We start from the raw sequence: 12,758 nt of genomic DNA, 5'->3' as shown, positions 1-12,758 counted from the left end.
GAGAGAGAGAGAGAGAGAGAGAGAGAGAGAGAGAGAGAGAGAGACTCTCTCTCTCTTACCTTATTGCCTTATTTTTCGTTTGGGTTCCCCAGGTCTTGCTAATGCATCTTCCGGTGTATTTTGCATCTTCCAGTCTTGGATGGTCTGGGATGCATCTTAGGTATTTATCGAGCTTATTCTTAAACAAGTCTACACTCACTCCTGATATGTTTCTTAGATGAGCTGGCAGCACATTAAATAGTCGCTGCATTATCGATGCTGGTGCGTAGTGGATTAATGTCCTGTGCGCCTTCCTTAGTTTTCCTGGTATATTTTTTGGTACTATTAATCTACCTCAGCCTGCTCTTTTTGATATTTTTAGCTCCCTGATGTTTTCAGTAATTCCTTCTATTTGCTTCCATGCTTGTATTATCATGTAGCATTCTCTTCTCCTTTCTAGACTGTATAGTTTTGAAAATTGCAGTCTTTCCCAGTAGTCAAGGTCCTTAACTACTTCTATTCTAGCAGTATAGGACCTTTGTACACACACTATTTGTGCAATATCCTTTTGGTAGCGTGGGTACCATATCACATTGCAGTACTCGAGTGTACTACGTACATAAGTTTTGTAAAGCATAATCATGTGTTTAGCTTTTCTTGTTTTAAAGTGTCTGAATAACATTCCCATTTTTGCTTTACATTTAGCCAACGGTATTGCTATTTGGTCGTTGCATAACATATTCCTATTTAACATTACACCAACGTCTTTAATTGATTCCTTGTTTGTGATTGTCTCGTTATTAGGTCCCTTGTATGCATATACCATTACTTCTCTGTTTCCATAATTTATTGATTCAAATTTATCGGAGTTAAATACCATCCTATTTATCTCCGCCCATTCATATATTTTGTTTAGATCTCTTTGTAGTGAGTTCCTTTCTTCATCACAAGTAATTTCTCTACTTATTCTTGTGTCATCGGCGAAACTTTTCACTACAGAGTTTTCAACATCACAGTCTATGTCTGAGATCATAACAAACAGCAGTGCAGCTAATACCGTATCTTGTGGCACGCCAGATATTACCTGAGCTTCATCTGATTTCTCGTCATTTGCAACCACTATCTGTTTTCTGTTTTGCAGGAATTCTTTTACTCATTTTCCTATCTTTCCCACAATATTGTGCTTTCTCATTTTTTTCTCCAATATATTATGGTCTACCTTGTCAAAGGCTTTTGCAAAATCTAGATAGATCACATCTGTGTCTTTTTCATTTATCATATTTTTGTATGTTTTCATAGTGTGCTATCAGTTGGGTTTGTGTACTTTTTCCGGGCACAAAACTGTGTTGACCTATATTAAACAAGTTATTTTTAACCAAATGATTCATTACTTTCTTTTTTATTACCCTCTCATACACTTTCATAATATGTGATGTTAGACTAACAGGTCTATAATTGCTTGCCTCTAGTCTTGATCCACTTTTGAAGATAGGGGTTATATAAGCTAATTTATGTTTAACATATATCTCGCTCCTATCTACACTTTGTCTTAGCAGTATTGCAAGCGGCTTCGCGATAGTGTTTGCAGTTTTTTTTAACAAAATCGCTGGAACTCCATCTGGTCCGGCTGCCGATCCATTTTTTTTTATTTCTTTTATAACCTTGACAATATCTGCTTCATTAATATCTATATCCATTAGATATTAAACATTTTCTTCTCTCATTTCTGTTTCATTATTCTCATTCGCAATTCTAGGCGTGAACTCACTCATATATTTTTCTGCTAATATGTTGCATATTTCCTTTTTTTCATTCGTTAGCCGTCCTTCAATTCTTAGTGGGCCTATTTCTAATCTCCCTTTATCCATCTTTTTTGCATAGGAGTAAAGTACTTTGGTTTTTTTTTTTTATATTTTGAAGTGTCCTTTCTTCTAAGTCCCTTTTTTCATTTTCTTTCGACTGTATAATCTTTGGTTCTGCATTTTCTATCTTACATTTTATTTCCATCATTTTCCACACGTTTTTTTCTTTTGCAAGATTTTTCTTCCACTTTCTAATTTTCTGAAATAAGATCCTTCTGTCTCTTGGTATGCATGTCTTTTGTTTATTGTTTTTTTTCGGTACATATTTTTCAACAATTCTCTCCAGTATTTTGTACAGTATGTCCGTATTTACCTGTATACTGTATTATCACTTACAAATACATTTTTCCATTCTTTATTCAGTTCTTCATTTATTTCTGACCATTTTATATTCTTACTATAATAATTATATTTTCCATATCCTTCCCAACATTTTGTGCTTTGATTAATCCTGCGATCACTTGCCTTGGAATGGACTATTAATTCTATGACATTGTGGTCTGAAATTCCCGTGTTATACACCATTATTTCTTTAACATAATTCACCTTATTCACAAATACTAGATCTAGGACATTTTCCTTTCTTGTTGGAATGTGGTTTATTTGTTGCATATTATGTTCTAATAGCATATCTTGAAGCTTTTCAAATTGCCTCTTATCTTCTGCGCTACTATTACTCTCTTTTTTATATGTATACTTACAACCACTTTCTTCTATCCGTTCTTTCCAATCCACGAAAGGAAAGTTAAAATCTCCGGATAGGAGTATATTCCAGTCTTTATGGTTTCTACATATATCATCTATTTTTTCTATTATTATGTCAAACTCCTTAGTATTTGGGGGTGTGTAAACTACAATATTCACTGGTTTTTCAAATTCAAATTCTACCGCAATCAATTCACATTCTGTGTTACTGTATTTTTCACAGACTTTTCCTTGATTTATGTCTCTTCCATATATTGCGGTTCCCCCTTGATTCCTATTTGTTCTGTCTGATCTATAAGTTTGGACACCCTTTATCTGGTCATCACTACCAGTCTCTTGGGAATACTATGTTTCACTTATATTTAATATATCTATTTTTTCAATTTGGGTTAGTTCTTCTAAGAACTCTATTTTCCTTTTAGAGTTACTCGTGACTAAACCCTGTGCATTCATCACTATTATGGTTTGTGTTTCATCCCCATTATTTAATATTGGTAATAATATGGATTCTCCCATGCTTCCTTCCTGTTTTGATATGATGTTCTTTTCTTCATTTCCAGGAATTCTGCCATTAAAAAATCCAACTTTTCTATTATATTTGCTCTTTCGCCTTCATATTTATTTTTGTGTGTATACCTGCAATTAGCCCCATATCTGCACCAACCCCTGGCGTTATAGATGCATTCTTTGTAGTAGGGCTCTAAATGTGCATATTTGGGTTGAAAGGCCTCGTATCTTGGGGCCTTTGGTCCATAGCGCGGTATATACGTGGCCTGCTTTTTTGTTTCTTTTTTTGTTTCATTTTTGCTTTCATTTTTCTTTTCAGGTTGCTGAGTTTTCTTACTTTCATTCATGGTTGCAGGATGCATAGATCGACATTTTTTGTTGAAACTGCATCCTTTTCCTTCTTTTAGGTTTTTGCATATTTTTGGATGGAGATCTCTGCATTCGTCTCCATATCCGTCTAAATACGCACATTTACCATATATTTCATAATTATGGCATATCTTTGGATGCTTGTAATAGCATCTTTCGCCAAATCTGAAATTCCCTCTTTTCATCAAATTGCAGACTACTGTATATCTTTCTTTTCTTTTTTTTTTCTTGTTCTTGCTCTTCCCTATAAGTATGTAGGTCTGGGTAGAGTCTCTTGGGTCTATTATTTGTTTCCATCTGATAATTTATTTCTTCATAAGTATGTTGTTGGATGGCATCATAAGTTATATCAATGATTTTCTCTGCATCCTTACACATATCCTGTTCATTTTTCTCTTCTTCTTCTTCTTCTTCTTCTTCTTCTTCTTCTTCTTCTTCTTCTTCTTCTTCTTCTTCAACTATTTGCAGATTTAGTCTCGACTTAATTATATTTTCTATCCAGACTAAGCATGTTGAGCAGAATACCTTTGTGTGTCTATTTTTTATTTTTTGCTGTAGTTCAGCACATGTAGGGTGTGTTGGAACATGGCAAGCATCAAATTTTCTAATCAGTTGTTGAGGATTATTAATGGAATACCATATCTTACATGTATTACACCATTTTGGCATTCTTTTTCCCAATGCATCAATCAACATATTCACCATATTGGACTTCTTATTGTTCTTTGATGGAATGTGTTGATTGATGTAAACTTTCTTTATAAGTCTCTTTATCACTTGGAACTTCTTTGGAATTTCTTCTATTATTTTGCTGATGTTTTCCGCAGATTTGCTCCAGTTTATTGGATCATATTGTTTCAATATGTCTGCGAATATTTTTCCGTCACACTGGTTGGAGTTACTACTGGTCGAGCTCTTGTTTCGACAACTCATGGAATTTACTTTTGCTGACTGCAGCAATGTCCCTCCAAGCCTTACCTGTATTATAGAGCGCCATCTTGATCAGATTTTTAGTAATTCACAAGATAACTATCCTATGCCGACGTTTTATCCCACTTTTCTGACCTCGAACCAATCACCGACTATTCACGAAAAATTGTAGCTATATTGCACTCAATAGCCTTTTGTTATCCGCGTTAAATCAGGATATTTTTAGGGTCGCACAAGTGTATTCACTCACCGGCACACGGATACAACTCGAGAGAGAGAGAGAGAGAGAGAGAGAGAGAGAGAGAGAGAGAGAGAGAGAGAGAGAGAGTGAGAGTGAGAGTGAGAGTGAGAGTGTGTGTGTGTGTGTCCCAACCGAAAGTAAATAAAAATATTTGTTAATTATTGATATGATCAAGACATTGAAAAATAAAATAAAAACATGCTTTGATAAACCACAATTAAACACAATAATGTTTAATGAAATATGAAAGCTTAATGTTGAACTAAAAATTTAATACTGTAGGAAGCTTTAAAAATTAACTACCCGTATACGATTGCGAGAGCGAGCACACACACATGCAGAGAGAAAGAGCTACTGTACAAACATTTCGCATACCTAATCATTACACGAACTGTATGGAAACTGATTTCCTGTAACATATTGGCGCTGATGTAATATTCATGAAGATATTTCTAATAAGTTATGAAATTCTAAAAGAAAAAAAAATATGCCATGCGTATGTACGCCATATTTTGATACAGTAGGTAACGGCAGTTTCAGATCAGCTGATCATAACCAAAGGTAGACAAAATTTTAAGTACTTCTCGATTAGTAAAATGCTTCCAAAATTGAAAAATAGAATACAAAAATGCATTAATAGAGCATATGATATCCTATGAAACAAAATGGAATAATGATAGACAGTAAGAAAATATTGATTAAATATGATTGAGATGATTGCCGAATCATAACGCATCATAATAAATCTACGGAAACCATTTTTTTAGTTCGACATATGACAAAATCGACTTACGACGCATCTCTCGGTCCCAATCTCCGTCGTAAATACCTATGTAAAGCTATGTTTCAACATCATTATCAGGTAGAAAGCATTCCTTTTTCAACTCATAAACTCTTTTGTATGTTTCATCTTATTCTTTGTGTATATTTCTGTTTGTTTATTTCATTAGAGATCCATGCATAAGTGGTGGCAGTATCCTACTAGCTATGAGAGTAGGTATTTTGGTTGTTAAGTTTCTGGTGGTGATGGTGGTAGGTTAGTGGGTAGCTATAGTAATGGTAATTTGTTCTGTAACTGGAGTACAAACCATGCTATTTATAGGGGTATACTTTCGGCGAAAGCTGAAAGGACGAGACATTAAAATGTAGCGAGGGTTATCTACCCATCCCGCTAGTTAGCGGGGTAGTAGCGTGGTTAGCCTGCTACCCCTCCCACTCACACAACTGTGATTGCGATCACTTTACTTTTGGCTCGGATGGAGTGCGGTTGTCACCGACCTTCATCCTCTCCAATTTTGGACTGCCATAAATGTGTTTTTGCTTTTTCGTTTCAGTGTATGAGTGTGTGTGTTATGTTTATCTACTGCCATGCGTACTTGTACGGGAACTGAAGGCTGCACCTGCGGGAAGTTCATGTCTGCTGTGGAAACAGATCTTCACAGCCTTTACCCTGTCTGCAGAGGACAGCGCTGTGATATTGATAACAAGTATGTTGAGTGTCAGGAGTGGTGTTCCTCCCAGTGGCAAAGGTATGGGCGTAGGCCGAAGAAGAAGTCTAAGTGGGATTCTTCCCCTTCGAAGGTTGCTTCAAAGCAGAAGAAACCCAAGTCTTCTTCCTCCGTCTCCCAACCATCCTCCAAAGCTCTTACTCGGATGGCTTCCTCCCGGGAGCCGACGAATAGTAGCATAGGCCATTTAACTCCCAGCCATCCTTAGTCCTCAAGAGACGGTGCAACTTCCCCTAGTGGGGTTGTCCTGGCTCTCCCCCTGAGTGAGGCTCTCTCTCTTTCTCCTCTTTTACAGCTGTGGCCGTCATTGGGTTTGGCTGGTGATCCTTCTAAGGAGGCGTTGCTGCAGTATTTTCACCGGGGTGCCGAGTTATCTTTGGACGTCGACACTTTGTCCGTTGTCGATGATGTTTCGGAGAGCTCATCAGCTGTTCCACGTGCTGCTACGTCCGCTTCACTATCTTCCGCCACCAAGGTCTTCTCTCCTTCCCCTAACGAACATCCTTCAGCGGGAGAGCAAAGTCCAAGGCATGTCTGTCCGACAAGTTTTTCCCTTCATAGTAAAGGGTCTCACCTAGACACGCCTCTTCGGAGGCCTGCTGTGATCAGCCTACAGATCCTACGCTCCTTCGTCATCGCATCGGTGGCAGACGACCTCGCCCTGTCCGTCCTCCTCTCCGCCTTCAGGGTGGTCCTGCTCCCTCGGCCAAGAGGTATCTCTCCGCTTCCACCCCTCCTCAGTCTTCTTCTTTGAAAGAGATTGTTCAACCTTTGCTTCGCCTCCATCTCCGACCTCCTCTCGTCTCTCTACGTCTCACCAGGCTCTTGCCCAACATTCTCCTACACGATGGTCTCTCCATCGTCCAGTAGAGCATGAATCATCTACGCATTCACCTCCTAAATCGCCTGACCATCGTCATAATACTTGTTTTCCCTCTGACCATCGTCTACGAGCGATTTCTCGTGTACCACCTGTATGATCGGTTACCCATGAATCATCTTCTTGGGCACTTTCAACTCTTAAATCGCCCGATCATCGTCATCGAGCTGCGTCTACACCAACGCGTCTAGCTTGTCAGTTGCTTGACCAACGTCTACGAGTTACTTCTTGTGCACCACTTAAACTTGGTGTTACAAGTGAATCGCCTCTTCTAATGCGTAAATCATCTGACCATCGACATCGAACGTCTAACGTCTCGTACTCCCCCTAAGCGATCATTCACTACACGAGAATTGCCGACAACGCAGGAATCTCGTCCTCATCGGAAATCACCGGCCCATCACTGTTCCCCTAAGCTGCAGCGTTTGCCTGCGCGGCACATTGCTCCTGCTCGACAGTGTTTGCTGGCCTGCCAGCGTTCACCTGCTTCTCAGCGAGTGCCTGCTCTTCAGCGATCGCCTGCTCCTCAGCGATCGCCTGGTCGTCAGCATTCGCCTGGTCGTCAGCGTTTGCCTGGTCGTCAGCAAATGCCTGCTCAGCAATGATCACCTGCCTGACAACGTTCACCTGCTCGTCAGCGATCACCCATGCGGCATTGTTTCCCTCAACGTATTCACAAGTCGTCTAGACCTTCTTCGCCTCGAGAAACGCTCAATAATCCAACGAACCAGCGTTCGCCCGGTTTTCAACCATCTCGTCGTTCTCTGGTGGCGTACGTTCGCTCACCTGTTCAACCCTCTCGACCAGCGACGCGAGTCGCCTTCTAAAGGATCATTTTCAAACCATCTTGCCTCTCGTGCAGCGGTATCGATCGACCCTACGTTACCACAGTATCGCTCGGCAACGCGGGAACACTCTCCCTCTTTTCAACCTTCTAGCCATCGATTATCGGCAGGAGTTTTCTCGTCGCTCTCCAATGCGTCAGCAGCCACCTCTTCCTCTGGCAAGAGAAGATTGCTAACTTCAACCCCTGAAAGCGATGGTTGTGGCCTCCAAGAAAAGCAGGGTTACTTACGATCGCTCTCCATCGCCCCACTCCCCTCCCCGTAAACACGTAACGTCGCAACTGCTAGGGAAGGAGGGAGAGGGCAAATTGCTGTGCTTTACGATTCCCAAGCTGCCACCCTTTAGAAGGGAATCGACTCCTACAGTCACGAAGGCGTCATCGTCTGGTGTGGAGACACCGTCGAAGGACTTTTCTACCTCTTTCCCTTCGGGGGATCTCTCGGAGAGTGCTTTAATGAGTAAGCAGCTGTGGTTCGACGCCCTGGTTAGGGCGGTATCTCAAACCTTTGCCCCGTTGCTTCTGGCTCGTCCGTCGGAAGCCCCACCATTTTCAGCCGATCTGGAGGTAGGACTACGACTGCTTCTCCCCCTGAAGAGGAAGAGGGGATTTGCCAATAAGAGCCAAACAGACTCTGGGTCAGGACTCATAGAGCAGATTCCTCCCCTGAGGTTCCATAATCGTCTCGGCCCCTGGATGCCTCTTCCACCGTTGCTAGAGGCTTCCAGAGTAAAGAGTCAGCATCGGACTCTTCCCTCTCGTCACTGACGGAAAGACCTCAAGGAGAAAACATAGCCTCACCTTCAGCTCCTCGTTCTCATCCTTCTGAGGTCACTTCATGGAGACCTTGTGCCTTAGAGCCTTTATTCCCTCCTAGAAGGGAATATAAGGACTTTAGACAATTCCCAATTCCTCCTCCAAGACTCTGAACTCCTCGGAGGGTTCTAGGAGCCTAGTCAGTCTTCCTGTATGACCACGACCCTCGTTGGTGGTGGATTAAGATCTCGCCGCCAGACCAGCTTCAGACGATGACCAGAGAGAGTCGGAACGTGCCTTTTTGGCAAGTTTTGGCTATCCTGAGTGCCCTTAATAGGTTACTGGATCTGGAAGCAGCCTCTCAAGAGGGCAACGACATTCCTAGACTGTCTCTTAGGCACCCAAAAGCCTCCTAAGGCCAGTGCAGCTCTGCCCTGGTCCAGGGGGTTGAAGGATGTCAGGTATAAGATCGCCTCCTAGCTGTCTTGTATCTCTGAGTCTTTCAGCTTTTCCTCGTCCTCTAAACTCTGTGGCGGGATGTTGCAAGAACAAGCCCCACACCCTTGAAACACTCTTAACAGACAAAAGTCCCACAACACAAACTTCCCCCTTACTTTTATGTCAACTGAACTACTGAGCAGAGGGAACAGTAAAACAAAACATAACCTTAATACTATATTTCCTTATAGCAAAAACACTTATAACAAAAATCAACTGCTTTCAAATGATTCTTGATTATCTTTACTTAATCCTTAAAAACTATAATCCTTAAAATTAAAGATTACCAAACAACCACACTTAGTACTACCATCTTAACCTACTGTAAATAAATAAAGCACTTAAAATAATCCAAAGAAAACTTAAAACTGAAATTCACCACAGCCAAAGAAATGTTTATGTAAAGTAGATCTATAGACCCAACACTCGACCCATCAAGTCGCCCAGTCTTTACACGACAATCTGCCACAGTTCGGTGGTCAACAATCCACACTCCTGCTCCAGTCAATTTGACTGAGCAGTCAATTAAGTGGTGGTTATCATAGTCGTCATCATCATCATCATTATCATCACAAACAAAAAGGAATATTTATTTTACGGGCCGGGTCATCAATGGTCAAGAATTCCTTATGAGTGGTCTATTCCAAAAATCATAGTACATTCATGGTTGTCATCATCAAGCTATTTATGTTTATGGATGGCAAACCACACAGTCAAGGCCAAGCTAAACACTCCAAAGGAGGATTTATGGCCTGCAAAAAAAAAAAAAAAAAAAAAAAAACCTTACCAACACTCCTAGCTAACTAAACTATCCACTATAATCAAAGATAAATAATAGACTGTTTATATAATTTAGAATCACTCCTAGTAAAGATAAATAAAATTGTACTTACTGTTGGTCCAAGCTGATCAAAAGTAAATAATAATCCCAGCTCTGACAACCACACTGATTTGCCACTGGCTGCAGTCATCTAAAAAAAGCACTCCCTCAAGACATTCACCACTGTCGTAAGCTAGCTAAGAAATATAAACAAACCCTCAATTATACCAACAGTCTTTCTCACAACAAATAATCATTACACACACACACACACACACACATTCTCTCTCTCTCTCTCTCTCTCTCTCTCTCTCTCTCTCTCTCTCTCTCTCTCTCTCTCTCTCTCTCTCTCTCTCTCTCTCTCTCTCTTTTTTTTTCACAGCTCCTATGAAAATCCTCAGGTGGACCGAAGAAAATTTTGTAGCCCAAACAGCCCGCCTCATCCCGTGCAAGATGAACGTGCTGGCGGACAATCTGAGCAGGAGGACTTTGTTAGTTTGCTCCGAATGGAGAATTCACTTGTCCACTATATTCCTCAACCTGAACTTCCAGTGTACTACTCCCCAATACCGGTACCACAAGCGTTCTTACAGGAAGCTTTTCAACACCCGTGGGACAAGATGGACGTCTATGTGTTCCCCTCTTTCTGCCTAGTAAGAAGGCTATTGAACTGAGTAAGGGCATTGCAAATCTGGCTATGACTTGGCTCCACTGTGGCAATATGCAGAATGGTGGGGAAAGGCTTTCGTTCAGCTTTGAACATTGTATTAACATTTCCTCCTCCAATGGAATTGTCACTCATGCGGAACTGCAAGCGTTCTTGCCTTCAGTCGAAAGTTAGACCATTTTCTTGGAACGTTTTCAGGGTCTTATTCACGGGAAGGAGCCCCTTATGTGCCTGTACGTCATGCCTTGGATAAGGACATGACCTTAAAGACTGTTTCTCTTGGCCCTAACCTCTGCTGGTAGAGTCAGTGAGCTACGTGGTCTTTCATACGACATCACCCATTCAAGAGGATGAGTGGCAAGTCAGACTTAATTTCGTCCCTGAGTTTGTTACAAAGACTCAAAATCCGTCCTTAGTGAATGCTAGATTGGGACCCTTTCGGATTGGGAGTCTCCAATTGGTAACAGACGATACTGATCAACTATTACTATGCCCTTTAAGGACGATGAGGCTATATCTCATAAAGATGAGGGAGAACTCTACCCCAAATCCTCCAGCTGTTCATCAGCACTGGGAAGAACAAAAAGAGCATCACGAAGAACTCGATCTCCTCTTGGATCAGGCGAGTGATAGAAAGGGCACGGGCCTCCGACATCTCTTATGACAGCTAGACGTCCCTGTGCCCATGATGTCTGGGGAGTAGGTACTTCCCTGGCATTCCAAAAGAATTTGTTCAGCAGGTGCTTCAAGCAGGGAGGTGGAAGCATCAAACAATGTTTACCTCCCGCTACCTGTAGGACATAACCCACAGGAGCCTAGACACATTCTCAATGGGTCCTTTGGTGGTTGCTCTTACTGTAATCTAAACACCTCAGCTCCCTTGTGAGATAAGTATCAGAGGTTCGAATGTGGAGGTTACCACCAAAGTAAGTCTTGGATGAATGTGGCAATGACTGGTCACTTCCTACTTCATCTTCCCCTCTCTTGGGGTGCAGCATTCAGGGAACCCTGCATAGTTGACCTTGTTCTTCTGTGGGTGAGTTTCACGCTATTTGGACAATTGCATATACATGTACAGTATATGTGTTATGTCCCTGTCCTCCAGTCAGGAAGTAGGAAGAAATGTACTTTAGTAGAGGCCACGGCGCGAATGGCTATGATGTAGGCTGTCCAATAGATTAATTCCTTATTCTCCAGCAATGATTGCCCCGGCTGTTATCCTGCGAGGATAACATGGTGCAGGATCCCTCAAGGTATCACTATACAGAGGCTGTCCTGGGACAGTTGCCAGCCAGTTACTTTTGGATTTCCACCCACCTAAAGGTGAGTCTCCACAGTAAAGAATGGAGGGTTTGTCTTTTGCACAGGAACAAATGACAAATTTGGAAGTAATTTATATTTTTCCTAGCAATACAAACCTGGAGCTCTTTACACAGTAACCTGCCAGCACCAACCCCCTGAAAGTCCTGCTGTAATTACAAAAGGGACTGTTAGTCGCTAGTGCTGGTATGTGCGGGAGGGTCAGTCCAAACCCCCTCTGCTAACTAGTAGTGGTTTGACAAAAGGCCTATCGGCTGGTTTCAGCTTCTCGGAAATAATACTCAATGTTAAAGAGCTTCAGGTTTGTATTGCTAAGGAAAATACAAATTACTTCCAAATTTGTCCTGTTTGTATTGAAATAATAAATTGGACCTTTAAAGAGTTGAGAATGTTTAGGTCAAGTGAAAGTAGAAGGATTCAGTTATGTCACAGCATGATTTTTTATCTCCACCTAACACTATCTATAATTTATGATTACTTATAAACTCTTACAACTGATGAATTATGTTCTTTTGTAAGTAGTTTTCCTCACCTACTGAGCTAAATACTGTAACTCGTCATGGTTCTATTAAATTTCACTTTCAAATTATTGTTTAGTATATTTTGTACAGCATTATAAATACTGATAAAGATTTCAATCAAAGTGGTCAATTTGTTTTTTTTATAGATCTTTTGTGTATGAAATTCTTTATTTTTTTTTATTTGGACTAGAGTTGCTGCATATTTCCTGGAATTTTACCCATCGTAAAGACCAAGGTCAAGACAGTGTCAATATCAAATTTAGTTTGTGTTATTTAACCAATGTTAGTGATATTTTTGTTAGTCTTATTGCATGATGTGTGTATGGTATTTTAAACATTAACCAGTTTCCC

General features: G+C 40.9%; 1 protein-coding gene across 3 annotated transcripts in view; it reads left to right on the top strand.

Annotated features, from left to right (window-relative positions):
• Positions 1 to 12,758, top strand: part of Gprk2 (G protein-coupled receptor kinase 2) — a 180,357-nt gene that overhangs the window by 59,835 nt on the left and 107,764 nt on the right. The window lies entirely within an intron of this gene.

This window comes from Palaemon carinicauda, chromosome 3 (assembly GCF_036898095.1).
Source record: "Palaemon carinicauda isolate YSFRI2023 chromosome 3, ASM3689809v2, whole genome shotgun sequence".
NCBI lineage: Eukaryota > Metazoa > Arthropoda > Malacostraca > Decapoda > Palaemonidae > Palaemon > Palaemon carinicauda.
This window is presented reverse-complemented; position numbering and strand designations above follow the sequence as displayed.